The 26,780-nt window shown below is 45.0% G+C and overlaps 1 long non-coding RNA gene across 2 annotated transcripts in view; it reads right to left on the minus strand.

Annotated features, from left to right (window-relative positions):
• The window catches only part of LOC126996252 (uncharacterized), a 31,777-nt gene extending 6,216 nt beyond the window's left edge, over window positions 1-25,561 (minus strand). Inside the window, exons 1-4 of one of the 2 annotated variants that reach the window (XR_007751122.1) lie at window positions 25,450-25,561; window positions 20,917-20,981; window positions 18,199-18,286; window positions 17,338-17,449 (exon numbers count right to left, since the gene is read on the minus strand). This is a non-coding gene — a long non-coding RNA (uncharacterized LOC126996252). Of the gene's footprint in view, window positions 1-17,337; window positions 17,450-18,198; window positions 18,287-20,916; window positions 20,982-24,457; window positions 25,248-25,449 lie in introns of those variants that run through there. The other variant, XR_007751123.1, reaches the window with a different exon arrangement.
• Between the last annotated feature and the right edge of the window lie 1,219 nt (window positions 25,562-26,780).

The following is a 26,780-nucleotide window of genomic DNA, read 5'->3' on the forward strand; positions in this document are numbered from 1 at the left end:
ACAAGTTTGGCTTGTGATCGGTGCCCTGGTGTTCCCTGTTTGTACAAGTGGAAGACAGTGGCGTGGGTTCCCTTTGTTCGCTGCAAGACCTCAGGGGCGGATGCACCAAGCGTTTACTTCACAGTTTTGTGCCTCACCAACAAAGTGGGATTGACAGAGCTCCTTGCTATCAACTATATGTTGTTAACTGCCTTGAATTTGGCATTCACATAACACTGATGACATCATGAGGAGTGCCAGCAAGGGTATGCTGTCCACTGTGCCGTCACCATTCACAAAGCTCTCGTGTCGCCGATAACTACTGCCGCAGAGGTTTAATAAATGTAAAAGTACTATCATTTTTACATATAACTGTCTATAGATTGCGTGTTTCAAGTTGAAATATAACTTTGTGAGAAAGAGAAGCAAATCCCTTCATTAAATGTTGAGATACACGCCTTGACAGGTTGGGATAGCATATCCACCAACACTGGCTGCTGCACTAGGAAGGGAATGATCACTGGAAAAAGGAGACCTCATTGTACCAGTGGCAAACGTATAGGGCCGGTCTTACAGTCACCCGTTTTCGTTCGCTAGCCTGCGAACGAAAGCCTTCCGCGCACGATCGGGTCTTACAGTCGCTCTTGGCCGCTGCTTTTCGCTCGCTCGCGAACGAAAAATCGGCGTTTTGGTAAAGAGATTTTGGGGAGCGGTTGAGGTGACGAAAACGAGATTTGTAACCTATAAATTCAAAGTAAATAAGTAAATATGCAATGATATAACATACCTAGCATGCAGAGAGCATATATAAGGCAAATAATTATTCAAAACACCTTTATTTTTGTTGTACAAGCGTTTTATTGGGCAGTGTATCGTACACCGCCAGCACAACAGAGTCTGTCGTCTCAGCCAACGCAATGGATATTTTCGGTAAGGACATTTAGTGTTTTATTTATCTGTTGACATTTCTTTTTGAAAATGTTGTATGTAGTTGTCTTCATGGCTCATACGAGTGTGCTGATAGGGTTAAAAAACTATTGCATACCTGTGGATTTGGTGGCACTCAATCAACATGAATTCTATTATGAAATATTAAGAATATATAAGACAGCCACCCAAAAAACATTCAAGGTATAATGGAACTATTCATAGTACTGTAGTTGGTCCCAGGCAGAGGGGGAGAAAAAACAAAAACTATAGAAATACACCCATCACCGGTGGTCACCAGTTTATTTTGAATATATTTTTATGTAGTAATCAGTACGACTGTTTGTGTTATGAATAACTAGATAAGAAGTGATAGGCTACTGTCTTACAGTGAAAGGTAACTATTTTAGCTCGATAGATTCAGACGGCATTAGGGTACTAATTATTAGGTTTGCTTAGTTCCGTGGAATCATATATAATTCTCAATCTATTAAGTCGCCCTAGTTTATTTTAGCAGCAATAGGTTATTATCCTGAGCAGTGATAGGTTATTATCCTAATGTTGAGCTGCAGCTCTAAGATAGTGTCATTTGCCCTGACAGCTACTTCACAGCAAGTTTCCACAGCAATAAGATGATTTTTCTCATTTATTTAAAATACTGACTACAATATTAATTTCTGAATAATTTATGGGAATGGCAGTTAAGGAGATTTTTTTATATTTTCTTGAAATAGCTGTGTTGTTATTCTGTAAGTATTTTGCTCCATTGTTCTCGTCGTTGTATTCTGGTGCGACAGTTATTTCCATACGATAAAGCATCATAGGTTACCCAAAAAATTGAAGGCAGTCTCTGAAATATACCACTCAGGTCAGGCCAAAATCTTCAGGTAGGTTATGTAGGATTGTGCAGGATAGGTTCGGCTCGGCCCCCTTCCTATCTTTCAGTTTAAAAAAAATAAAGTTGGGGGCAAATGCTATAGCTGCATTAGCATTACAATTTGTTCTTCCATTCATCACTCTGTTCCTCAGTCACTGTTATTGTGTACTTGTTTAAATTTTCCAGCTTGTTTCTTTCTCAGTTCTCTTCTTTTCTGCACACCCAACATTTATTTATTTTCATCCTAATTTCAACATGACAGCATTTTTTTTTAATAATACTTTATGTACATATATGTCTCTCCCACAGGATGTGGAATTCTTCTGAATCTTAAGATGCTTGTCACAGTGAAATACCTGGTCACAAGCAATCTCCTCTTCACCATAGCTGACTGCATATAAATTGTCGTCATCAGGTAGCAGGGCTATTGGAGATGTCAACTAATATACCTGGTACACTTTCTACATATAATTTCTCTATCCGAGGAAGCACACCATGTGTCCGAAAAAGTTTATGATGTTGCTGGTATGGCAGGAGTTACAAAGAGTGTCAGGGTCAAGGTTAGACTACACCTAGGATCAGTCCGCTCATTCTCAGTAGTGATGTACAGGCTGACGGATGAGGTCAGGCAGCAGTCTCCGTGGACCATGCATGATATTTGTGGATGACATTGTGATATTTAATGAAGGCAGGGAAGAAACTGAAAATGAACTAGAGAGGTGGAGGTATGCACTGTATAAGAGGGATGAAAATCAGCAGGAGCAAGACTGAGTACATGTGAGTGAGCCCTACGGAAATGATACTGTGAGGTTTCAGTGAGTGGAGTTGGCAAAGGTTGATAAGTTCAAATACTAGGGCTTAACAGAACAAAGCAATGGAACGTTTGCTACAGAAAGGAAGAAAAGAGTACCGTACAGGCCAGATGGAATAGAGGGAGAATGGTGACACGATCATCCGATATTTCTGCTCCAGGACAAAGCCCTGGGGCTGTCCTGTGGTGACTGTGTCCATTTATAGCATCAAAGAGCAGTCAAGTTACAGATATCATAAAAGACCTTTTGCTGTATGAACATCTTTATTTGGTAATAAATTTACCTGTATTTTCAACATGGAAAAATAAATTTTTAAACTGTGTAATCCTTTTTTTCATCACACGTACTAAGGCTAAATAAAGCTATATTATCAATAAAATATTAATATGTAATGATAAATTCTTTACCCCATGCTAAATTAATTAATAAAGGTAAAGTTGGGGGCATATGCTTTAGCGGCATGTGGCCTCATTGCTCATCTCCATCATGCTGGCCCTAGAGCTGGTTGTTGGTAAGAACTAATTATCCTGGGACATGGCTAGTGTGACAGGAAAGTTACCAGTTTATTTTCACCAGGTTATCCCAAATATCCATTTCTTTGAGTGAAGAAACAATTCCCCCTGCTTTATTTCTTAGTATTTTTGGATTAATAGTACTCAAAACCATTATAATTTGAAGAAAATATACAAATAAGTAATTCAATAGAAGTAATAAAGAAAACTAACTAATCTAAGAAAACCTAACATAACCGAACCAGAACTGTCAGTGCACTGGACAGTCAGGGCGGCGGCTGCAGTGGTTAGGTTTGGTTAGGTTATGTCTGTTTGGTTGAGGCAGCAGTCTCCGTGGACCATGATATTTATGGGTGACATTGTGATGTGTAGTGAAGGCAGGAAAGAAACTGAAAATGAACTAGGAGGAGCAAGCCTGAGTACACGTGAGTGAGCCCTATGGAGATGGTACAGTAAGGTTTCATTAAGTTGGCAAAGGTAGATAAGTTCATTTACTAAGGCTTAACAGTCCAAAGCAATGGAATGTGAGCTACAGAAGAGAAGAAAAGAGAACCGTACAGGCCAGATGAAATGGAGGGAGAATAGTGACAGAATCATCCAATATTTCTGCTCCCTGGGGCTGTCCTGTGGTGACTGTGTCCATTTACAGCATCAAAGAGCAGTCAAGATACAAATATCATAAAAGACCTTTTGCTGTAAGAAAATCTTTACCTGGTAAGAAGTTTACCTGTATTTTCAACATGGAAAAATAAATTATTAGACTGTGTAATCCTTTTTCATTGCACGTACTAAGGCTAAATAAAACTATTTTATCAATAAAATATTAATGTGAAACAACGATACATTCTTTACCTTTACCCCATGCTAAATAAATAAAGGTAGAGTTGGGGGCATATGCTATAGCTGCAAATGGCCTCATTGCTCTTCTCCATCTTGCTGGCCCTAGAGCTGCTTGTTGGTAAGAACTAATTATCCCGGGACATGGGTAGTGTGACAGGAGAGTTACCAGTTTACTTTCCCCAGGTTTTCCCAAATATCCATTTCTTTGAGTGAAGAAACAATTCCCCCTGCTTTGTTCCTTTTTGTTTTCAGATTAATAATACTCAATACCATTATAATTTGAAGAAAATAAACAAACAAGTAGGTAGTTCAATAGAAGTACTAAAGAAGGCTAACTAATCTAAACAAACCTAACATAACCCTGCCAGTACTGTCAGTGCACTGGACAGTCGGGGCAGTGGCTGCAGTGGTTAGGTGGTGCTACTTTGGCTTGTTATCTACAAGAAAAAAAATATCTACGCCGTACTTTGGCTTGTTATCTACAAGGGAAAGTATCTACACCGTAGAAATTTTATTTTGCAATGATATCTACATGGTAAAACTAATTATAACACTTTTGGTTTTGGTTTGGTTATGTTACGTCTGCTTAGGTTAGTTACTTATAATGTACACCTTCATATTATGGTTAAATAGCATTTATTTTTGCCCTTTGCCCACAGTTTGGAAGAGTACATGATATTTTGAAGTGGCAGAGCTAAACTATTTACCAAAGACTGTAAATATTCGTCCTTGGGGTGTTTTATCCTCTACTCCCCCTTTTTTTATCACACTGAAAAGGAGAATGATCAGCTGGGAGGGCCGCACGTCAAAAATGCCCAGGAGAAGATTAAAGAAACACTGGTACATTGGTTAGCAGGTTCAGCAGCAAATCCCTGTGTCCGTGTATGAATCTCAGCTTGATTAGTCGACACGCAGCTCACCCAGCTGTTCATGGACCCTTTTGGGCTGACCAACTAATGGGTATCTAGGAAAACTTTGGGAAGATAAACTGTGGGTAGCAGGAATATCACACTGGCCCTGTCATTATTATTATTATTACCCACCACAGACTCAAGGACAAGTAAGGCGGACAAACACAGAGGCCGCACGCAGCTTTGAGGCATACCCACAACTCTACCTGGGGACGAGGTAATGCTGAAAACATGATTTATCTCGAGAAAAACGACAGTGATCGCTGTACAGTTCATGGTACGCGCCAATAAATCACGTGACTTTGTTTACGTTTTCACGCTCACGCTCGCCAACCTCGCCCGACCAGTTATACCAACACTGCCGACGATTTAGGTTCGGTGCGGGTCTCGTTGGGGAGCGTAAATCTTTGAGTGTAAGACGGGCGCCTGGCTCTCGTACGCCAGCCAACAAACCTGGTGCGCGTTTTCGTTTTGCCGCTCCCGAAAGGACTGTAAGACCGGCCCATAGGGGGGCGGGGGTAACCAAGGCCCTGGGTTGGGGGCGACATAACTGGATACAAGAATATTGAATTGTAAAAAGTATAAAATAAAATAAAATTCTTCAGTTGAGTCAGTGTGTGATTTTAGTTGTGCTGTTCCCAGAAAGTACATGCAGTGAAGCCACTCTGCTCTCCTCACTGCCTTAGAGGTCATTTAATTGTGTTCCCCAGCCTGACATTTGATAGCTGTCAGAAGGTAGGGGAAGGCCTCCCTCCTCTACCTCACTACACAATGGTCAGGTTTTCCAAACTATTTAATCTTCCATATTTGGCAAGGCTTTCCTAGGAGTCTTTGACATTTCCAGGAGTATAGTTTTATGACCAGGTGGTAGGTTGACCCTTCCTCTGTACCCTGAACCTAAAGAAACACATGTTTGGCAAGGCTTTCCTAGGAGTCTTTGACATTTCCAGGAGTATAGTTTTATGACTAGGTGGTAGGTTGACCCTTCCTCTGTACCCTGAACATGAAGAAACACATATTTGGCAAGGCTTTCCTAGGAGTCTTTGACATTTCCAGGAGTATAGTTTTATGACCAGGTGGTAGGTTGACCCTTCCTCTGTACCCTGAACCTAAAGAAACACATGTTTGGCAAGGCTTTCCTAGGAGTCTTTGACATTTCCAGGAGTATAGTTTTATGACTAGGTGGTAGGTTGACCCTTCCTCTGTACCCTGAACATGAAGAAACACATATTTGGCAACCAGGTCATTGTGTGACCCCTCTTTGACCAGAACATGAACATGAAGAAACACTCATTAGAACCCGATTGCCCCCTCTTTGACCTTCAGAAATACAGAACATAGTTGACGTGAGAAGCGAAAGTGTCGTATAATACCAATCCGAGGATATAGTTAATATTGTGTCATCAAAACCCAGATTGAATTCAAACCTCTCCTGCGTCCATCCCACTCTGATTGGGCTCATGTTAACGCCTCCCTGCACTGTGACGCCTTGTTGAAGAGGCCCTCGAGCCAAAAAGGACGGAATAGAGAGGGAGAAAGCTGTTGCTGAGAGGGAGAAAATATAAGAAAGATTTTAATGGAAGCAACCAAGATAGATAATGGAGAGAGAGAGAGAGAGAGAGAGAGAGAGAGAGAGAGAGAGAGAGAGAGAGAGAGAGAGAGAGAGAGAGAATTACCTCCACTAAAGATGATCCACAAAGTCTAAATGGATGTATATAACCCTCCCCCCCCTCCCCTTTGCAGCCATGGACCCCCCTAACTAAACCAGCCCAACAATACCGTAAGCTACCTCATGGGGGCCTTTGCCCATTCAACCCCCTAATAGGGGGCTGTGCGCCCATGGACCCCCCTAACGAAACAGACCAGCTATAGTGTAAGCTATCTAATGGGGGCCTTCTCCCCATCGACAACTTAACAAAACTACAAAAAAACATCACACTTTCCCTCCTTATTATAAAAATTCCTTGATTGCTCGTTAAACATTTTAGAAAAAAATAAATTAACACTCACCAATGGCTTCCTCCTGTGTTCCTCGTCTTCTTCTTCCTCCTCCTCCTCCTCTTCTTCGTTTGGTAGTGTCTGCAAATCAAGTTCGGTGTCAATTAACTGTGTAAACATTAACATACTTTTTTTTTACAGTAAACAGTTCAAGAAAAAAAAGAACCAATAATGAAAAAAAGCCCGTCACTCCAAAAAAATATCATTATAAATTGTGCGCAACAACTTCAGCGTGCGATGGTGTACCCAGTGCAGTCCAGCCCAGTATCACAAGTCTACAACAAAATGACCTGACCTGTCTCCCAAAACCTAGTCCTGATTTGAGTACGTAATGACCTAGCCACCATAGTAACCTGTCCCAAACATTCATAACAGCTTTTCAAACGAGCAGAGTGCGTCGTCATTACGTTCAAGGCTTTATTCAGAAGGTAATTCCTGGTACAGTGAGCAGTATAATCTGACTTACAGTGGACTACTCTGGGGATAGAAAGCAAAGATCCGCACTCGTGGCTTACCCGAACAGGTCCCAACGTTACGTACCACATACCCGTAACCCAGGGGCGGATACGGGGTGACCTCATTCCTCACATGCAAGCAGAAAGTGAATTTTAGTGCAGGCCACTATCATCAGGAAATAAGGGAAGACTTCCCTGCCTTTGTGCACGCCAGGCCTCACTGGTAAAGGTTTAGCCTGGCTCCTTTTGCGCACCGTTGAAGACCTCGGATTGGACATGGCCAAGTGCAGGGGACTTGGTTTCGATGGAGCAAGTGCCATGATGGGAAAATTCAAAGGGTGTGCCGCAGTACTCATGAAGAAGTACACCCTGGCCAAGCCGATCCACTGCTCTGACCACCGGCAGAATCTAGTACTGACGAAGCTGTGTGATGTCAAGGAAGTGAAGATCGCTCTTCAAACACTGACCGAGGTGTGCAACTTCGTTCATTCTTCAAATATGCACTGTCTCCGCTTCACAGAGGTTGTCAAGCTTACCTCGGCCAAGCGTGAAGAGCTTGTTCCCCTGTGCCCCACCAGGTGGATTGAGAGGCATGACGCAGTGCTGGTTTTTGTTGAATTTCTGCCTGTCATCGCTGTTTTTCTCGAGGAAGAACTTGACGCCACCGCTGGGCTCCTTCTCATCGCCATACATGTTCCCCGCTTTCTCGTTGGACTGGTTGTAGTGGAGTGTACATTGACGCATACTCTCAAGCCAAGCCGAACTCTTCAGAGAAAAGATGGCGACCAAAAATGCCTTGGTGTGACGTCACGGAGTGACAAACTGACCGCAGGTTAGGCCTGCTTGAGACCTGAGATTTCCTTGGTAGGCCTCCAATATCAATATAAGGTCTCTGGTATTTTATTTCCATTATAAATATTTACCGTTCTCCCGCAATAATTAAAAGAAGGCAGATTGACCACTTTTGGCAACGATACCCTGTTTTGACCCCTGACACCTCTGAATTTTGTTGACACTACAGATTGTAGGGGAGATATGGGAGCACAACAGGCCTCTTTGTTTCAACACCCATCTCTTCCCTCTCTCTCTCTCTCCTCTCTCTCTCAAACTTCTTTCTCTCTCTCTCCTCTCATACTTTTCATGTTTTTCCTCCTTCTCTTGTGTACTTCCTTCTTTCCTTTCTCTCTCTCTCTCTCTCTCTCTCTCATGAGAAACCCACATACATATATAACTGGTTGCGCAAACACCCCAGGTTAACTCTATTTACATGGGGAAAAATACCATTACAATTGTAGTACATTTCGGGCCATTACACGACCTTCCCCTTCGATTTGGTATTTTTTCCCATAAGTAAATCTAGAACATAGCCATAAGGAATAATACTAAGTACAGGAGATTGGTGACACACCTACCATGGGAGTACAAGGCTAGCAACAACTGCAATACAACATAGTATTCAATATTCATATCATCTAGGGTAGGCAGGTAAACACAAAAGACGTGGAAACTTCCACAAACAGGAGTCATTAACAACATCTGCTCCTACAGGGTGTACTCCAAATACTGCCTCCGCCCACTGCGTGAGTACAGTTTCTGTGCCTAGACTCGGCTAAAAGCGTCCCTTACGGACCTTACTACTCCCCTCCTCGACTTGAGCTGCCAGTCCCAGTATCCCTCTTGGGTAACAGGTTGGATGAGCGTCCGCAACAGGGACAAACTCGCCTCTCTCAGCGACAGGAAACGGCACCAAGGGGTCCTGTTTAGCACGCAACATCCGCCCCAAAAAAATCCAGAAAAGAAACAGAATCGTTCAACCCCCAGACATACTTCCTAATCACACAACTCATCCGTTTCCGCAGCAGGAAATGCACCCATAGGTATATAACCGAGAGCCTGCTTGACGCCTCATGAAGAGATACTACCAGGTCCTGCACACGGGGATCTGTCATACGTGCCTACTAGCATCCACGCCGGCACAACTTAAAACCTGAGCTCAAGTGAGGTGTTCCCCCTCTGCTAAATATCCACATTATACTGCATCCCTTCCCAACCAATTACAAATCATCCCCCAAGAATAGACACCAGCCACACCAAGCTGGAATGTGTAATACCAGCAGAAGGGTAAGAGAGAGGTGGAGCTTAACCCATCCTGCCTAGGTGTCCCTCAATTAACAACCCCTCCCCCTCAACATATCCGGCTAACACCTTGTACAACCCAAAATCCTAAAAAAAACATACATTGTAGTACCATTGTAAAAATCCTGAGCTAATACAGATACAAGCTTATGAACTATGGACACAACATTCCTCCACATATCGCCTTGGTGGTCGACGCACTCGGGGCGGTAAAGGTTCAGGTTCAGTTTCTTCAGGGATTATTACCTCTCTGGGAGCGGTGATCCACTCCTCACTACCACAATAAGGTTTCACCTTCTCTGCAGCCCTTTGCAGTATTCGTCCATCAAAAACATTCTCCAGTACATAAGCAGAACCATCCCTGATCACTTCAACCACTCTGTAAGGGCCCAACCATTTCCCAACCCAACCAAGGAGGCCGAACTGAACTCGCCACCATTATCCACCAGGACAGCCTTAGGAGCTCCAAAGTCTGCAATATAACTCGAGAAAGCTTCACATACTCCCTCTGTGGCCTTAGTCTTCAGGGGAAACAATTTAGTGTACCTACTGTAGTGATCTAATACAGTCAATACATACCTAAAGCCTTGTGTACCTGCTACCATATCAACTACATCCATACTGACTCTTTCAAGAGGCTTATCTACTGCTGGCATTTCTTGCCACTGCTGCTGTAAGCCTGCAGAATGTTTCAGTTGTTGACAAGTGGAACAGGTTTTAACATAATTACATACATCAGTCTTCATATTACACCAGAAAAATAGAGACTCTACAGGGGTGAGGGTTTTCTTTTGACCTAAGTGACCTGACTGGACATGTGCATGATGGAGTGCACTCTGCTTTAAGGACTCAGGGACAACAAGACAAAATTGTTCACTGCCATCCTTCCTGGTCACTGTATAGTATAAGATATTATCCCACAAAGAGAACTGGTTCAGGGTGCAACGAGGAAGCCTTTTGCGTGGAATTCTACCACCCTCAAGGTACTCAGTCATTTCCTTCCATTTATCTTCCTCTAACTGCAGTGCCCTCATTTCCTCCTTGCTCTTACCCAACCATATTGGTTCTTGAGGCCTCTGTATCATCCTTACTGGCCGTGAAAGGCTATCGGCAACATGATTATCCTTGCCCTGAACATAGTGCACTATATAGTTATATTCCCTCATCTCCAGGATCCAACGGTTCATTCGGGGGGACTTAGTCTTTTTCTTAAATATACTAGTGAGGGGCTGGTGGTCTGTGAAGATGGTAAACTTTGCTCCCCATAGGTAATGATGGAGGTTCCTACATGTTAGGACCACTGCTAGTGCCCCCTTATCTGTAGCTGAATACCTAACCTCTGTTGGCTTCAGCTTCTTTGAGAAGTACGCTATGGCCTTGTTTGTCCCGTCAGGCTGCACTTGACTTAGCACACCACCCACATGTGTTTTACTGGCATCAGTTGTTACAACGAATGGCTGAGAGATGTCCGCTCTTACTAGGATTGGTGCTTGTGTAATGCCCCGACGAGCTTATTTTCTATCCTTCCTATTTCTCAACACGGCCTCTGCGTGTATCGAAATAACACGAGAAATTAATCAAGACAAAGTGAGGGTATTCCCCGGCTGCCTGGGATTGAACCCGCGACCAGCGTGACGGGAGAGCCACTCCTTACCGAGTCGGCCAAAGAGGTACACCACTGGCTAAGTGGGTTATGGGAGGCTCGTTCATCAGGCCGTCGCCGCACTACACTTGTGTAAGGCACTGTTTCAATTTTTCAAAAGCTTCCTGACACTTCTCTGTCCACACAAATGCTACATTATTTTTAGTAAGGTTGGTGAGAGGAGTTGCAATTTTGGCAAATCTGGGAATATGTTTCCTATAGAAGCCACACATTCCAAGGAAACGGCGGACTTCTTTCACCTTGGTTGGGGCTTTCATGTCTCTTATTGCCTCTACATTTGACGGATCAGGCTGACATCCCTCTTCAGACACAATGTGACCTAAGAATTTCACTTGCCTCTGACCAAAGGCACATTTACTAAGATTCAGTTTGACTCCACTCTGGGTGAAACACTTGAAAAAGGTGTCCAGCCTCTTAACTAGAGTGTCAAAATCAGGAGCCCATAGAATAACATCATCCAAATAGTTCCTTATCCAGCCTTGTTTAATAAGGGGAGACAATATTGTGGCCATCTGACGGGAAAATATAGCTGGACTGCAATTTAAGCCGAAAGGCAACCTTTTGAACCTGTACAAAGACACACCGTCACTGAAGGTGGTAACGTCTCTGCTCTCCTCGTCCAGCATCACCTGGAAGTAAGCATCTTTCAGGTCTAATGTGGCATAGTACTTGTTTCCTGATGCAGTTTCCACCAACTCTTCCAGTCTGGGGAGAGGATAAATGTCAGTGGTGAGGTGGCTGTTCACTTCTCTATAATCAAGACACATGCGTTTACTGCCATCTGGCTTGGTAACAAGGACAATAGGGCTTAGCCAAGCTGCTGTTGAGGGTTCTATAATGTCCCTAGCTTCCATATCTTGCAGGAGATCTGCTATTATCTCTTTTGCCTTTTCCGGGTAACGGTGGGCTGGTTTCCTAACAGGCGTTGGATCACTAATACCAATGTTAACTGGGGGAGATTGAATGCATCCCAACTCATTTTTGTCCAATATGAATGTTAGGTGATGTTCCTGGATCACCTCTGCCAGAAGTTGCTGTTGCTCTTTTGATAAATGATTCCAATCTTGCTTTTCTAACAAAGCCCTAAGTTTGTCACGCCTGTCCCCACTCCTACGCGGCTGATCTGAATGTGGGAGTAAATCGTTGTGGATGACTGTGGTGGATTTCACGTTACTGCTGTCTGGGGTTACTTGTTCATATGTCCCCAAAAGTGTCCCAACTTGGAGTACCCTGTTACTTCTACCCTTGTTCTCTATAAGGCATATCATCTTATTCTCCTCATCAACTGTGCTAATGTAAGGGTAATTCAGATTACTAATACCATGATGAGGGTAAACCATGATGGTCTTCCCTTTTGCAGCCTTCACCTCTAATGGGTACAAGTGAATGACAAGCCTTTCCCTCACTCTGAGCTGGTTAGGTGTTTTAACCCTTTGATTTTCCCTTGAAACAAGGCTCTGTACTCTTTCCACCTTGCCTGGTTTCTTTGTTACTCTGGACACAGGATAGGTGGCATTTCCCCACAGCATAAGGCGGTTAGCCTGTCCTAAAACGTCACAGCCCAACAAAACACCTGAATCTAAGTAGCTGTCTGGCACTACTGGGAACCACTGTTTATAAATTTTTTCTTCTCCAACCGCTATCTCGAGCCAGGCCATTCCCACAATACGTAGAGGGGTGCCAGTCACTCCAGCGAGGTTTGGTGTTTCTTTCCTGGTACTGATCTCCCCACCTTGTCTCTCTACTACTGATTTCTTTACCAGCGTGTGGCCACTGCCTGTGTCAACTAAAGCCTGCACGATTCTCCCATTTACTGCGATGGATATTATTGGGGAAGTATTTCTTATGGATCCTAGTCAGTGTGAGTTAGATTGGGGCTTCTTCCCTGGACAATTTGGGTGCCCGCGTCTACAGTACTTTCGTAGACAATCAAAACAATGTCCTGGTGGTGGGCTGCGTGTACATTCACGCTGGTCGTGGGAATTACTGCGGCAGTAGGAGCAATACCGCTGTCTTCCCGGGGTGAGGCGTTCAAGCTTCTTTGAGAGCGAATCAAGTTGGTTTTTAAGCTCCTGGAGCTCACTCTTTGACTCAGATTTCGGGGTAGTGGCTTCTGAGGCAGGTTGCTCCTTCTCAACTCTACCTATTGTAGGGACATGCTTTGCAATTATGAGCTGTCTCTCGTGCTCCACTCGGTCAACAAACTTATTGAGGGGGTAACTCTCATCCAAAAAGCCTTCTACCCTTCCCTTTGCCTCTGCTGGCAATCCACTCCACAATTTCCTTTTTATGGCCTTTTCTTTGTTAGGGAGGGGGTCACTGGGGAACTTACTTTCAATAACAGCATATTTGTACATTAGAGTATTCATAAACCCTTGTGGGTTGAGAGCCCAGTCATAGTGATGGCTCTCAAAATGCTGCCAGGCCCTATCAAGAGTCACCTCAGCAGCAAACTGGGTTTTTAGGAACTGTTTCAGATCCTCCCAAGACTGGCAATTACTTTTCCCCTGTTGATTATGAATGAGCATGGCAAGATCTGAACTAACTCTTGTTTTAGCCACCTTCATTCTATCCCCATCCTCGGTGGTACATTGTTCAACAAGGTCAAAGAAGAGACTGAGTTTCCCTGCAGCCTCTAAATCATCCAGTTCATGTAACTGCAGGATGGGTATGTCCCTGGGCTTAGTAGAAATGGTTTTGGGTGGAGGTGAGGTTCCTACTTCTGTCTTGACAAGGGTCTCATTACCTAGTTGGGTGAGAATTTCCCCCTGTGCAATAATAATATCCCCCAGCTCTTTCAACTTGTTCTCAAACTCTACCATCCTCACTTCTGGCTCTTGGGGTCCTCCTGTTGCCCCTGAGGACTCAAGTTTTACCTTGTCTCCAGGCATGTTGACAATTTAATTTCACTTCTCCTGACACTAATTCTCAACAAGTGAAGCCCGTCCCGAGCCTGTTGTTCACACCATCAAAGTAAATCATCCCACCGCTGCCACCATTTTGTCGTGCCGTTCATGGGCACTCTTTTTAATTAATTATGTAGGTTCATTATACCTCGAAGTAGAATTAATTATTGATCATTTAAACCACAGAGTAAAATTAGTAGTTTATTCACCCAGTCTTATAAGGCACCATTATCGCACACAGGATCATCACCTGCCCAAGTAATATCGGTAACACGACTTTAAGAAAGTTACTTGAGGTAATTATTGTTTAGGGATTCTGATGGTGAACTAAGGGTCATAGGACAGGGTCCACTTATTAGAGGTTAGCTTACATCACTAATTACACTTGTAAATACCATGAACACAGGTTGACATTAACACCTTAACCTAGCATGCACACATGGCAATAAGTAGCACCAACATAATTGTTTCCGCCCACACGGGGAAACACAGACTCCACCATTCCACACCTTAATTAAGTCCTAACTAAACTAGTGAGTGTTTGCGCTTATCCATTGTTACCCCTGAGAACGACACACATACCACCCTTTTGGCCTTCTCCTTTCCTTCCTCTCTTCACACACCCTGCCACAGGCAATCCCCCACAACGCAGCTTCAAAAGTGTTTACTGCTGCATGTTGGCCTTGGTCTGGACGACGCCCAGTTTCCCATCTGTCAGGCTTGCCTTTGGCACACCTGAAAGGGGCGATGTCGCTCGTGAGAATCCAGTCTCAGTTATAGTATTATAGCCAAAGTGAGTTGAAGACCGTGAACAGTTCTTTCCTCACCTGAAAGGGGCGATGTCGCTCGTGAGAATGAGCTCGCTCCCACAACCTACCACCGAGGCAGGGGCGTTAGTCTCGGCCCCAAAATGCCTTGGTGTGACGTCACGGAGTGACAAACTGACCGCAGGTTAGGCCTGCTTGAGACCTGAGATTTCCTTGGTAGGCCTCCAATATCAATATAAGGTCTCTGGTATTTTATTTCCATTATAAATATTTACCGTTCTCCCGCAATAATTAAAAGAAGGCAGATTGACCACTTTTGGCAACGATACCCTGTTTTGACCCCTGACACCTCTGAATTTTGTTGACACTACAGATTGTAGGGGAGATATGGGAGCACAACAGGCCTCTTTGTTTCAACACCCATCTCTTCCCTCTCGCTCTCTCTCTCTCTCTCCCCTCTCTCTCAAACTTCTTTCTCTCTCTCTCCTCTCCTACTTTTCATGTTTTCCTCCTTCTCTTGTGTACTTCCTTCTTTCCTTTCTCTCTCTCTCTCTCTCTCTCTCTCTCTCTCTCTCTCTCTCTCTCTCTCTCATGAGAAACCCACATACATATATAACTGGTTGCACAAACACCCCAGGTTAACTCTATTTACATGGGGAAAAATACCATTACAATTGTGGTACATTTCGGGCCATTACATTTGGATTTACAAGCATCAAAATTCCCTGAAAATGCCTTAGTGTACGAGTGGTGTGTAGGAGCAGCACCCGTTTGTACCAGTCAGGGACGCCAGCGTAAAGCCCAGTTGGAAAGTTTGGTTTAGTGGGCGCAACATCTGTGGTCATGCCGGACAGAGACAGAAGGGGAAGGAATTATAGGAGAAGGGAACAGTTGGAAAGTTTGGTTTAGTCGGCGCAACATCTGTGGTCATATGCCGGAGAGAGACAGAAGGGGAAGGAATTATAGGAGAATGGAACAGACCCCAGGAGATGGGACACAACCCCCGATTAATACCTGGTACACTGCTGGGTGGACAGGGGCATAAGGTATCGGAAAAGCCGCCCAAATTTTTACGCTCCACCCAGGAATCGAACCCGGGCTCTCTCGGTTGTGCGGCGAGTGCGCTAACCACTGCACCACGAAGCCCTCTGTGCTGCAAGACCAGAGCGCTCAGAGCATAAAACAATGTGAATGGGCTGCATTGTACACTCACAGAGGTGGCACCCTCCTGAACACTTACGCTTGTGCTGTAGTGTGCGATCTCGGTGTTTTGAGCAGTACATTCATTTTGGTTTGAACTTTTCGGTTTGTGAGGAAAATAATATAAGGAATCAAGCTGCTAAACCGTGCTATGACTATTTGTTAGTGTTGGTACTTATTACTTCTTTTGTTTTTATAAAGCAGAGGAGTCACTTCAAGGGCACAAAAAGAGGAAACACATGTGAAAAAAAAGCCTGCTACTCGCTGTCCTGAAAAAAAAAAAAAAAAATTCGAGAGGAGAGGTGTCCTGATACCCTCCTCCTTGAAAGAGTTCAAGTCGTAGGCAGGAGGAAATACAGATGAAGGAAGATTGTTCCAGAGTTTACCAGCGTGAGGGATGAAAGAGTGAAGATGCTGGTTAACTCTTGCATAAGGGGTTTGGACAGTATAGGGATGAAAGAGTGAAGATGCTGGTTAACTCTTGCATAAGGGGTTTGGACAGTATAGGGATGAAAGAGTGAAGATGCTGGTTAACTCTTGCATAAGGGGTTTGGACAGTATAGGGATGAGAGTGTGAAGATGCTGGTTAACTCTTGCATAAGGGGTTTGGACAGTAAAGGGCTGAGAGAGTGAAGATGCTGGTTAACTCTTGCATAAGGGGTTTGGACAGTATAGGGATGAAAGAGTGAAGATGCTGGTTAACTCTTGCATAAGGGGTTTGGACAGTATAGGGATGAAAGAGTGAAGATGCTGGTTAACTCTTGCATAAGGGGTTTGGACAGTATAGGGATGAAAGAGTGAAGATGCTGGTTAACTCTTGCATAAGGGGTTTGGACAGTATAGGGATGAGCATGAGTAGAAAGTCGTGTGCAGTGGGGCCGCGGGAGGGGGGGAGGCATGCAGTTAGCAAGTTCAGAAGAGCAGTCAGTGTGAAAATATCGATAGAAGATGGAAAGTGAAGCAACATGGTGGCAGAATTTAAGAGGTAGAAGACTATCAGTAAGAGGAGGAGAGCTGATGAGAGGAAAAGTCTTAGACTCCACTCTGTCCTAGAGAGCTGTGTGAGTGGAGCCCCCCACACATGAGATGCATACTCCATACGAGGGCAGACAAGGCCCTTATAAATGGAAAGCATCTCTGCGGGGGAGAAGAACTGGCGGAGACGATACAGAATGCCCAACCTCGAGGAAGCTGATTTAGTAAGAGAGGAGGTGTGAAGTTTCCAGTTGAGATTTTGAGCTAAGGATAGACCAAGGATGTTTAGTGTTGAAGAAGGTGACAGCTGAGTGTTGTTGAAGAATAGAGAGTCTTTAGTCACTCCTTTAGAAAAACACACACACACACACACACTTACTTGGCCAGACTTGAAGGCAGGGGGAGGAGGTCTGTCAAAGTTCCATGGTGTAGAGTCACTCCCATGCTTCTTCTTACCTCCTGGCACACTTGGCGATGGGTGGGTCCAGCGGCTGTAATGAAGTGTTGTGTATCTTATAACAGCATGAAGAACTTTAGTAAGGGGGATATTAATAATATTGTGATGGTTAGAGAAATAGGCAGGACATGTAGTAATGGGTTTAAACTGGATATATTCAGATTCAACAAGGACACAGGCAAGAATTGGTTTACTAACAGAGTGGTGGATGAGTGGAACAGGCCTGGCAGTCATGTGGTGAGTGAGTGCCAATACTAACTGAGTGGTGGGTCAGTGGAACAGGCCTGGCAGTCATGTGGTGAGTGAGTGCCAATACTAACAGACTGGTGGGTGAGTGGAACAGGCCTGGCAGTCATGTGGTGAGTGAGTGCCAATACTAACAGACTGGTGGGTGAGTGGAACAGGCCTGGCAGTCATGTGGTGAGTGAGTGCCAATACTAACAGAGTGGTGGGTGAGTGGAACAGGCCTGGCAGTCATGTGGTGAGTGAGTGCCAATACTAACTGAGTGGTGGGTCAGTGGAACAGGCCCGGCAGTCATGTGGTGAATGAGTGCCAATACTAACTGAGTGGTGGGTCAGTGGAACAGGCCTGGCAGTCATGTGGTGAGTGAGTGCCAATACTAACTGAGTGGTGGGTCAGTGGAACAGGCCCGGCAGTCATGTGGTGAGTGAGTGCCAATACTTACAGATTAGCTGTCTGACTATAAAGCAAGATACTGTAATAATAACAGGATATAGTCACTCTGAAACACACCCACACATTAAAATAAAACACACACACACCTTGTCTCAGTGAGTGGGGCAGCAAGACATTGGATCACTCCCTGGTCCTCTCTCCCCCTTCTCTCTCGTGGCCTTCACTTGCATCATCCTGAAAACACACAGTGACATTGAAAGACCATGCACTAAAGTTTCAGTTAGGGCAATAACCGCAAAGATTTCTTCCCTCGCTGGCTCTGATAAAAAGGCCCCTTGGTCTGCTTCATTGATTCAGGGGACAGACCTTTGGAGATTGCCTAACAGTTCTTTGTGGTAGGATTTGGTGTGTTTTGTAATGATGGGTTGTTATTGTAGGTCATTAGTTTCTCAGACTGAAAAAAGGCCCTGTTTTGCTACACACTGAAATCTGTGAGGACGAAACTATTTTGTTCTGGTAGATTTTGGATATTTGTGATGCTATATATGAAAAGATCTTGATATTTTAGGGCGAGCCAAAACATGACAATGTGACTATGAAAATGTCAAGGTTATTGAGATGACACACACACACACCAGTAACCTTCAGGAAAGTAACCACTGAAACCTCATCAACAGTAAATGGAAATGTCTTCTTTATAAATAATGATGATTCCAGAAAAAAAATAGTGTTACGAATGTGCTGTATGTGTATGCTTGTATGTGTAATGTGATAAAATTGTAGCATGATGCAATGTTAGCTCAGCATGGTGCAACTCTACTTGTTGGGACAAGAGAGACAGAGGGGAGTGCTGAGTCGGCTGTTGTGAGCGAGAGGCACTGAGGGGTGGTGAAGACAACGCGTGTCTGGGCTTGGAGAGGAAGTCGAGGAAGACGAGCCCGGACGGTTTTCTCGGCTCGTGTTGGGGCTGTGGCAAGAAGGGGAACATGCGCAGTCGTTGTCCGAGGGAGTGAAGGACGCGTTCCCTTGGCTGACTGAGTTCTGACGCCTTTCAGCCTTGCTGCAAGGACTGTGGCAAGTCTGGCCACCGTTCAAGCGCCTGCCCCAAGCCCAGGGGCGCGGCGCAGGCGGGAAGCGCGGACGGGCTGGGGAAGGGAGTCGACTTCCAGCCGTCTCCCGCCCTTGGGCCCCACCTTGAGTAAGCTGCCGCCGCCCGACCAGCGTGTTGCCAGTGGGAGGCTTAGCGGTTGTAGCCACGACGCGTGACAGTGGACACCGGGGGCTGAGGAGTGCTCGGCGCGGCCTGACCCGGGGTAGTGTGTGCTGCTGGAGGGGCCAGTGGAGGCTCGTATCGGCGTAGGCAGTGCTGTGGAGCACCGGCCGATGGACGTCGCCGATTGAGACGAGCCGTGCTTGCTGGGGCTCGACTACCTGACGCAGGCCAGTAAGGCTTGTGGTGGCCTTGGACGGGAGCTGGAGAGGGTGACCGGAGTGGTGCCCTTTGCTTCCAGGAGGTTTTCGTGCATGGCTGTGTGGGGAGGTAGTCACGGCTGAGCGAGGGCACCTTGCCCCGAGGGTGGAGGCCAGGAGCTGGTGTCGACTGTCCCGAGCGTCATGTGGAGCGGATGGCGTGGAAGAGCCCACTGAGGACTGGCGGCTGGTCAATGGCATGGCTGACAGGAGGAGCCCCATGGGGGCGCGAGAAGAGACTGTGGAGGACGTGGTGGAGGACAGACTGATTTATGTGTATTGCATGTATTTTTCTGTGTTCAATGTTCAGCCGGGAGCTTAGGCTACCGGTGGATTTGGCCACGGGGCAGTCCCCCGACGTGAGCTTGCCCACCGTCACCTCTGGCTTCGCAGCGGCACTGCAGGAAAGCCTGGCTGAGGTGCACCGACGCGTGCAGGGCAAGCTCAAGGTGGCAGGCCAGGCCATGAAGGAGACATATGACCGGCGCAAGAGGGACGTGAGATACTCCGTGGGTGACAGTGTGGCTGCATAACCCCCGCCGTCAACGAGGGCTCTCGCTGAAGCTACAGAGCCCCTGGGAGGGGCCGTACACGGTGGTGGCAGCCCTCTCTGATGTTACCTACTGGATTTGACGGGGACAAAAGCGCCCGTCTGTTGTCCACGTGGACCAGCTGTGGCGTTACCACGGTCCAGGCCGCTACTCCTGGGGCCACGGCGGGGAAGGAGAGGACATAAGGCCCAGCAGAAGCGACGAGGACGTGTCGGAGGCCGACCAAGGGGCGAACGAGAACATGGGCGGTGCGAGTGAAGCGGCAGACGTCAGTGATGACCCTAAGCAAGGACTTGGGACCAACGATGCCGTCCTGGGTGCCACCGCCTGCCTGCCGCCGCCCGCATCTCCCCAGCGGCACCCTCGGCGAGAGAGGCGTCGGCCGGGTTCATCTGTGTGCTCCGCTCGCGAGCTGTGCGCATCCGGTGTGCGTGTCTGCCATGCCCCTGAACTAACTGTTCTGTGCCCTTGAAAGTTGCTGTACTGTGTGAGGAACCTGTCATTAAACTAGAAATTAGTGTTGAACGTGTATCCTTTATGCCCTGCCTCGTTCCTCCTTCCCCTCGGTGTTCTGTGTCGGCCGCTGTGAGTGACTGGTACCCGTGTGGTTGTTGTGGGGATCACACCGCCTGCCTGCCCGTGGATGGTGTGTGGTAGGGGGTTGGCATAACAATATTATATACTTGTCAAGTGACCCAAAACTTGAGTGATTATTATTAGATTTAAATTATCATAACTCACTAATAAATAAGATCCTGGCAGACAGTTTCCTTGACAGTGTTAATATGCACTGAAAACATGTAGTGCACCAAAAGGGTTACTAGTGTGAACAGAAGCACTTACCAGTTTGTTGTGGTGTTGTCCTCCCCATGACTCAGAGGACTGCTTCCACAATGTTTGCTGTCCACCTGTAACAAGGGAAACACTAAGCTTCACACAGCCCGGCACAACACACACCCAGAAAGACATTTGAAAAATTTGTAGAACACTGCAGTATAGCAATCAAGAGGAGGGTATCAGGACCTCTCCTCTTGAAATTGACCTATCTTTCAGCCTCTTGACTCTTTTGTGGGAGCAGTGAGTAGCAGGCTTTTTCTTTCATTATTGTTTCCTTTTTGCTGCCCTTGAACTGTTTCCTCTCCTGTGAAAAACAAAACAAAAAAAGAGGACATGGAGGAACTGTGATCAAACTTAACCCATATAGGCCCATGGTTGCGTTTTCACAACACAAAAGATACCTATACATGTTTCCACTTGTACTCGCAGGAAAGAATGTGACAGAGGATTTGAACTCGCCAGTTTGTAGCTGACACTCATAGCTACTGGTCCAGTTTTTTTTTTTCTCCCCCTGAGAGAGATGCCTAGTATCAGGAATTCCTAGAAGTGTCATTAAAATTTGACTCGATTTCTTCTCACAAAAAGAAGTAAGTATCGTGTATTTTGTTAGGCTTAAGCTCCCTTCACTAGTAAATCGTAAGATTATGGATTCTAGTACCCAATACTGATATTATGTAAAACTTTGGTGGTGTTGTGTACTTCGTATGAATCCGTAAAATTTGCATTTATTTTCTGATGCGAAAACGCAACCATGGGCACTCTGCCCTTGTGGTGTTGCGTTATCGCATCGGTGGGCATACAACTTTAGTGACAATACAATAGAAACAAGAGCTAAATTCAGAGAAGAGACAGTAAAATTGCTCTTTATAATAAAAATAATTACTTTTCTTTTATGTCCCACTTTTACTAACTCAGTGTTTGTTTTTTCCCACTGACCTTTGAGGTTGCATGAAATTTTAGAAGAAGTTGAAAAGCCTATGGAGGACGACACAGATGGAGAAGATGAAGGTGCAATGAAAGAATCAGAAAACCAAATAACAATCTACATAACACCTCCAGATGATGGGAATGAGACTGATGAAGATTCTGGTGAAGAAGATCATGTCGAGATTAGAAATCTGACTGGATCCCAGCTTCTGAGTGAAGCTGAACTCCGAACCGATGAATCACCTTGTATCCAAGAAGATTCTCCGCAAGATGACATGCAAGAGGATAATGCCCCAAAGCCTAGTTCTTCAAAGTCGATTTCGAGGAAGTCTGGGAGAAAATGCCTCAAGATCAGACAGACAGTGGCATGAGGATGATGTCCCTTTCATGGAAAAAATTACAAGTTACCCTTACAGGCCTAAAACAGCTGATCTACCTCGTCAACCACATGAAATATTTGAGCTGTTCCTAGACACTCTTGCAATAGAGAGACTGGACAAAGATACTGTGATGTATGCAGTGCAAAAGGGAAACCACACATTTCAGTTGTCATGCAATGAGATGAAAGTGTTTATTAGCATTTTGTTGCTCTCTGGCTACAACACTTTGCCACGCCGTCGTCTTTACTGGGCAACGGAACCTGATGTTCGAAATGAGCTCACAGCAAGTTCAATGCGGAGAAACCGTTTCGATGAAATAATGAAACATTTTCATGCAGCCGACAACACTAATCTTGATAAAGAGGACAAGTTTGTAAAAGTGCGTCCTTTTCTAGAACGATAATGGTGTGGTTACCATCGCATCTACACATTGTGGCGTGCACCCCGTCAAGCAAGTTCAGCGTTGGTCAGCAGCTGAATGTAAAAGAGTGGTGATACCCATGCCTTCAGTAATTGGAATGTACAACTCAAACATGGGTGGTGTAGACAGGCTAGACCAGAACGTATCCAAGTACCGTATCGCAATTCGAGGAAAAAAAATGGTACATCCCTATTCTATCATATTTGCTGAATGCATATATGAACAATGCATGGTTATTTGCTAGGGAAGGCAGGTATAAAGAAGATCTTTTAGCTTTTACGCGCCACGTTGTGCAACACCAGCTGAAGAAGTATGGAGTACCAGCATGTAATCCACACAGACAGAGAATGCTTACTGCTCAAAATGCACATGTAGATGAGGAGAGAGATGACAATAAGGGGCATGATATTTCAAAGAGTATTCCTGAAAGGCGACGCCGATGAAGGTAATGTAAAAGTCAAACTGTCTATGTTTGCAACAAATACAATGTTCCCTTGCATGTTAAGTGCTCATTAAATTATCACAAAAGTACTCCCTGAGTAGGTTAGCAATATGAACATGAAGGACAAGGAATTCTTCTTTCATTTTACAAAATTCTGAATTGATTTTTAATAACTTTGAATTTGCACAGGTTTAGTACTAGATAATGGGGGCCATAGCCGTCTCCTAATTACAGGGAAAGCGCATTATATGGTTAGAATATTGCAAATATAAACTTTTTGTATAGTATTGATTTATTCATGTATTATGTTGAATTTTTTACTGTAAAGATATTTTCAATAAATAACACAAAACAGTATTCTTTAGTAATACCCTTTCATAATCAAGCAATGATATTGCTTACGATTCGATATAATACACAAAACTGTATAAAGAAACTAAGGACCTCATTGACCATCGTTGCGTTTTCGCAACACGCGCAAGTAGTATTGTGCCCAGGGCCGGCCCGACGCATAAGCGAAGTAAGCGGTGGCTTAGGGCCCCGAGGCCACAAGGGGGCCCCCAAGAGCAATAAAAAATATATTAAACATGACACATTTACAGTAAGAACATTGTCTACCTGTTTATTTACTTAGGGGGCCCCCAAATACAATTTCGCTTAGGGCCCCATGGAGGCTTGGGCCGGCCCTGATTGTGCCCATCGTTGCGTTATCGCAACAAAGTCATATTGCAAATAACTACTAAATTATGCAGTAAAAGGGCAAAATAACACTTGGTATGATTCAGTAAAGTCATATTCTAATACATCTCAGACATAGAACTTTTTCCAAGAACCTTGATTTTTTACGGGCATATATGGGTTAAAATTGTATGTGGCGTGCATGAGAGTAACTGTTCACACTTAGCAATGGGGTTACTCTCTTTACGGCAAGCTCTGGAGGACCAATGAGCCTCACCGTTAATACCCAAAGACAGATTTTTTGCCCAAATGCCATCCTTCTGTGTCATGCTGGGGTGCGGAAATTACTGTGACAAGTTCCCCGATAAGTCACCCTCAGGCTACCAGCTGTGGACAGGGTACATCGGCTGAAAGGACTGAAAATAACACCAGAGCGCTGAGGGCAGAAAAACTGAGTAGTGGGATAACCCAGCACCATTATGACAGCAAGGGGTGGCCAGGTCAGGTTGGGTCAGGTTACATTAGTTCATTTTTATTTTTGTTTTCAGCCCCATCACTTAATTACAGGAAAAAGTTGGAAAGTTTTGTTTAGTGGGCAACGCAACATCTGTGGTCATATGGCGGAGAGAGACAGAAGGGGATGGATTATAGGAGAAGGGAACAGACCCCAGGAGACGGGACACAACCCCCAATTAATACCTGGTACACTGCTGGGTGGACAGGGGTGTAGGTTATCGGAAAAGCCGCCCAAATTTTCCCACTCCGCCTGGGAATTGAACCCGAGCTCTCTCGATTGTGAGCCAAGTGTGCTAACCACTGCACCACGAAGCCCCCTTCTAATTACAGGTAAAACTCAAGAAATACACCCACGAACTCTCAGCGACAACCACCAACAGAGAATTACAAAGCCTGCCACATCTTTACCAAGGCAACCTAACCCAATTTAACCTAATATGCAAACAATTAATCTAACCTAACCAAATCTGATTTCCGGAATAACACCCAAATAGTTTAGGACAAAATTAATGTCAAAATTCTTAGGCTACCCTTTCTTCAATAATACCCTAATGGTAACAAAAATACTAACAATAGAAATAAAATACAATAGAATAGAAATAGAATTAGAAATAGTATAGAAATAGAAATAATCTAACCTATCACTATTGCTAGTCAATGAAGGTGGAGTTTACTAGCGTCATTCCACACCACAGAAACCCAGGTGGACTGTGACCTGACCAACGTGACCTGACCTAACACCTGACATTTGACAGGTGCCCGACATTTTGACAGGAAGAGAATGACAGTTAAGTGACAGTTTGGTGGCTTGACAGGTCAGGGGCTGTCAACTCAACCCATTATACACCACCACCACCACCACCACCACAACGGTCATCATCACCATCACTGTCACCACTGCCGTCATCACCACCGCCGTCACCACCACCATCACCGCCGCCATCACCACCAACACCTGTCACCACAGCCGCCATCACCACCACCACCGTCACCACCATCACCGCCGCCATCACCACCACCACCGTCACCACCATCACCGCCGCCATCACCACCACCACCACCGTCATCACCGCCGCCATCACCATCACATGAAACAGATTTTCCAATTTTCCCCTATTTCCACGCCCTGATTTCCTGTCCCTGCACACTAAAATAAGGGCAAAGGATCCACCAACCTTCCCACAGCATGGCGCTTCCGGGCACTTTATAATAACCTAAAAAAACAAGAAAAATACAGCGCTGTCTCGGCAGCCTTCACAGACGACAGGGAAAATGGAGGCCGTGACGTCATCATAGTGTTGGAACTTTAATACACGATACCTTAGAACTTGACGACGGATAAATAGAGCAAGTTCACTGGTAAAAACACGCTCAAAATAACGGATAAGGGGAGACGAATAAGATCAGGGTATGCTATTAAGTATTAACGAAAGAAGAAAACGATACCCGAAGGGAAAGTTTGCATCAGTAAAGTCTTCAGAACACTTGAACTCGGGGCATAATAACGTGTTTAAGTGTGCAGGGTGACGTGGGTAAGTGTGGAAAAGTGTACAAAAGTGTGCAGAAGGATATGAGAAGCGAGACAGAGCGGGGAAACTATACGCAGAGTTTGCTCAACATTTTTTTTTTTTTTTTTCATCTTTGAGTCACAGTGAAAACCGGGGGCATTTCCGAGGACAGGTCACTGAAAACGGGAACGTCTGGTCACCCTAAATAAGCTTCCTGCCTTCCTTCAGTGGTCCAGTGTTACACGACTGACTCCTTGAAAAACAAGCTCGACCGTGTATTTCCCTCAACTCAATATTAACTATATAGAAATGCAACGTTCTGGAGCCATCGGATTAACGTAGAATCACTTAGGTTTAAGGACAGACCACCTATGTCTGGACCATGGGGTCTGTGTGGTCTGATTTTCTATGTAAATCTATGTAAATTTAAATCCACACATCTCCGGTAGCTATGACGTAATGTTTAAATCTCCGCTTACCCAATCAGCTGATCGGTCACCTCAGCGCGTACACTACTGATATATCGTTTCCGGAGTCATCACACTCGTACAGAACATGTTTATTGCATGACTTGACCTGTGACCTAGCTTACCGAGACACAGGGATGGATGAAATTCTCTAATATATAAACTTACGAGAAAATAACAAGTTTTTCTCTCTCAGAATGGCAACACCCCCGCCAATGGACTCGATCGCTCGCCATATATAATTCTTCCGCCTCGTCATATTTTTTTTTTCACCTTTCTCGTCCCCTGCATGCATCATAGTCAATGCTATACTTAACGGCAACATCAATTAAGGGCTGATATCGAATTAAGCCGTGCTGGGAAGAGAGAGAGAGAGAGAGAGAGAGAGAGAGAGAGATGCTGACTTTAAATATCACTTCTTCATCGAGTCCAAGCCATGCTGAATGCTGAGAGCCGAGATGCTGACTTTAAATGCTGACTTGAGGATATGTTAGCTGACTTCAGATATCACTTTTCTTCATCGAGTGAACC

Source organism: Eriocheir sinensis, chromosome 9 (assembly GCF_024679095.1).
Source record: "Eriocheir sinensis breed Jianghai 21 chromosome 9, ASM2467909v1, whole genome shotgun sequence".
In the NCBI taxonomy this organism is placed as follows: domain Eukaryota; kingdom Metazoa; phylum Arthropoda; class Malacostraca; order Decapoda; family Varunidae; genus Eriocheir; species Eriocheir sinensis.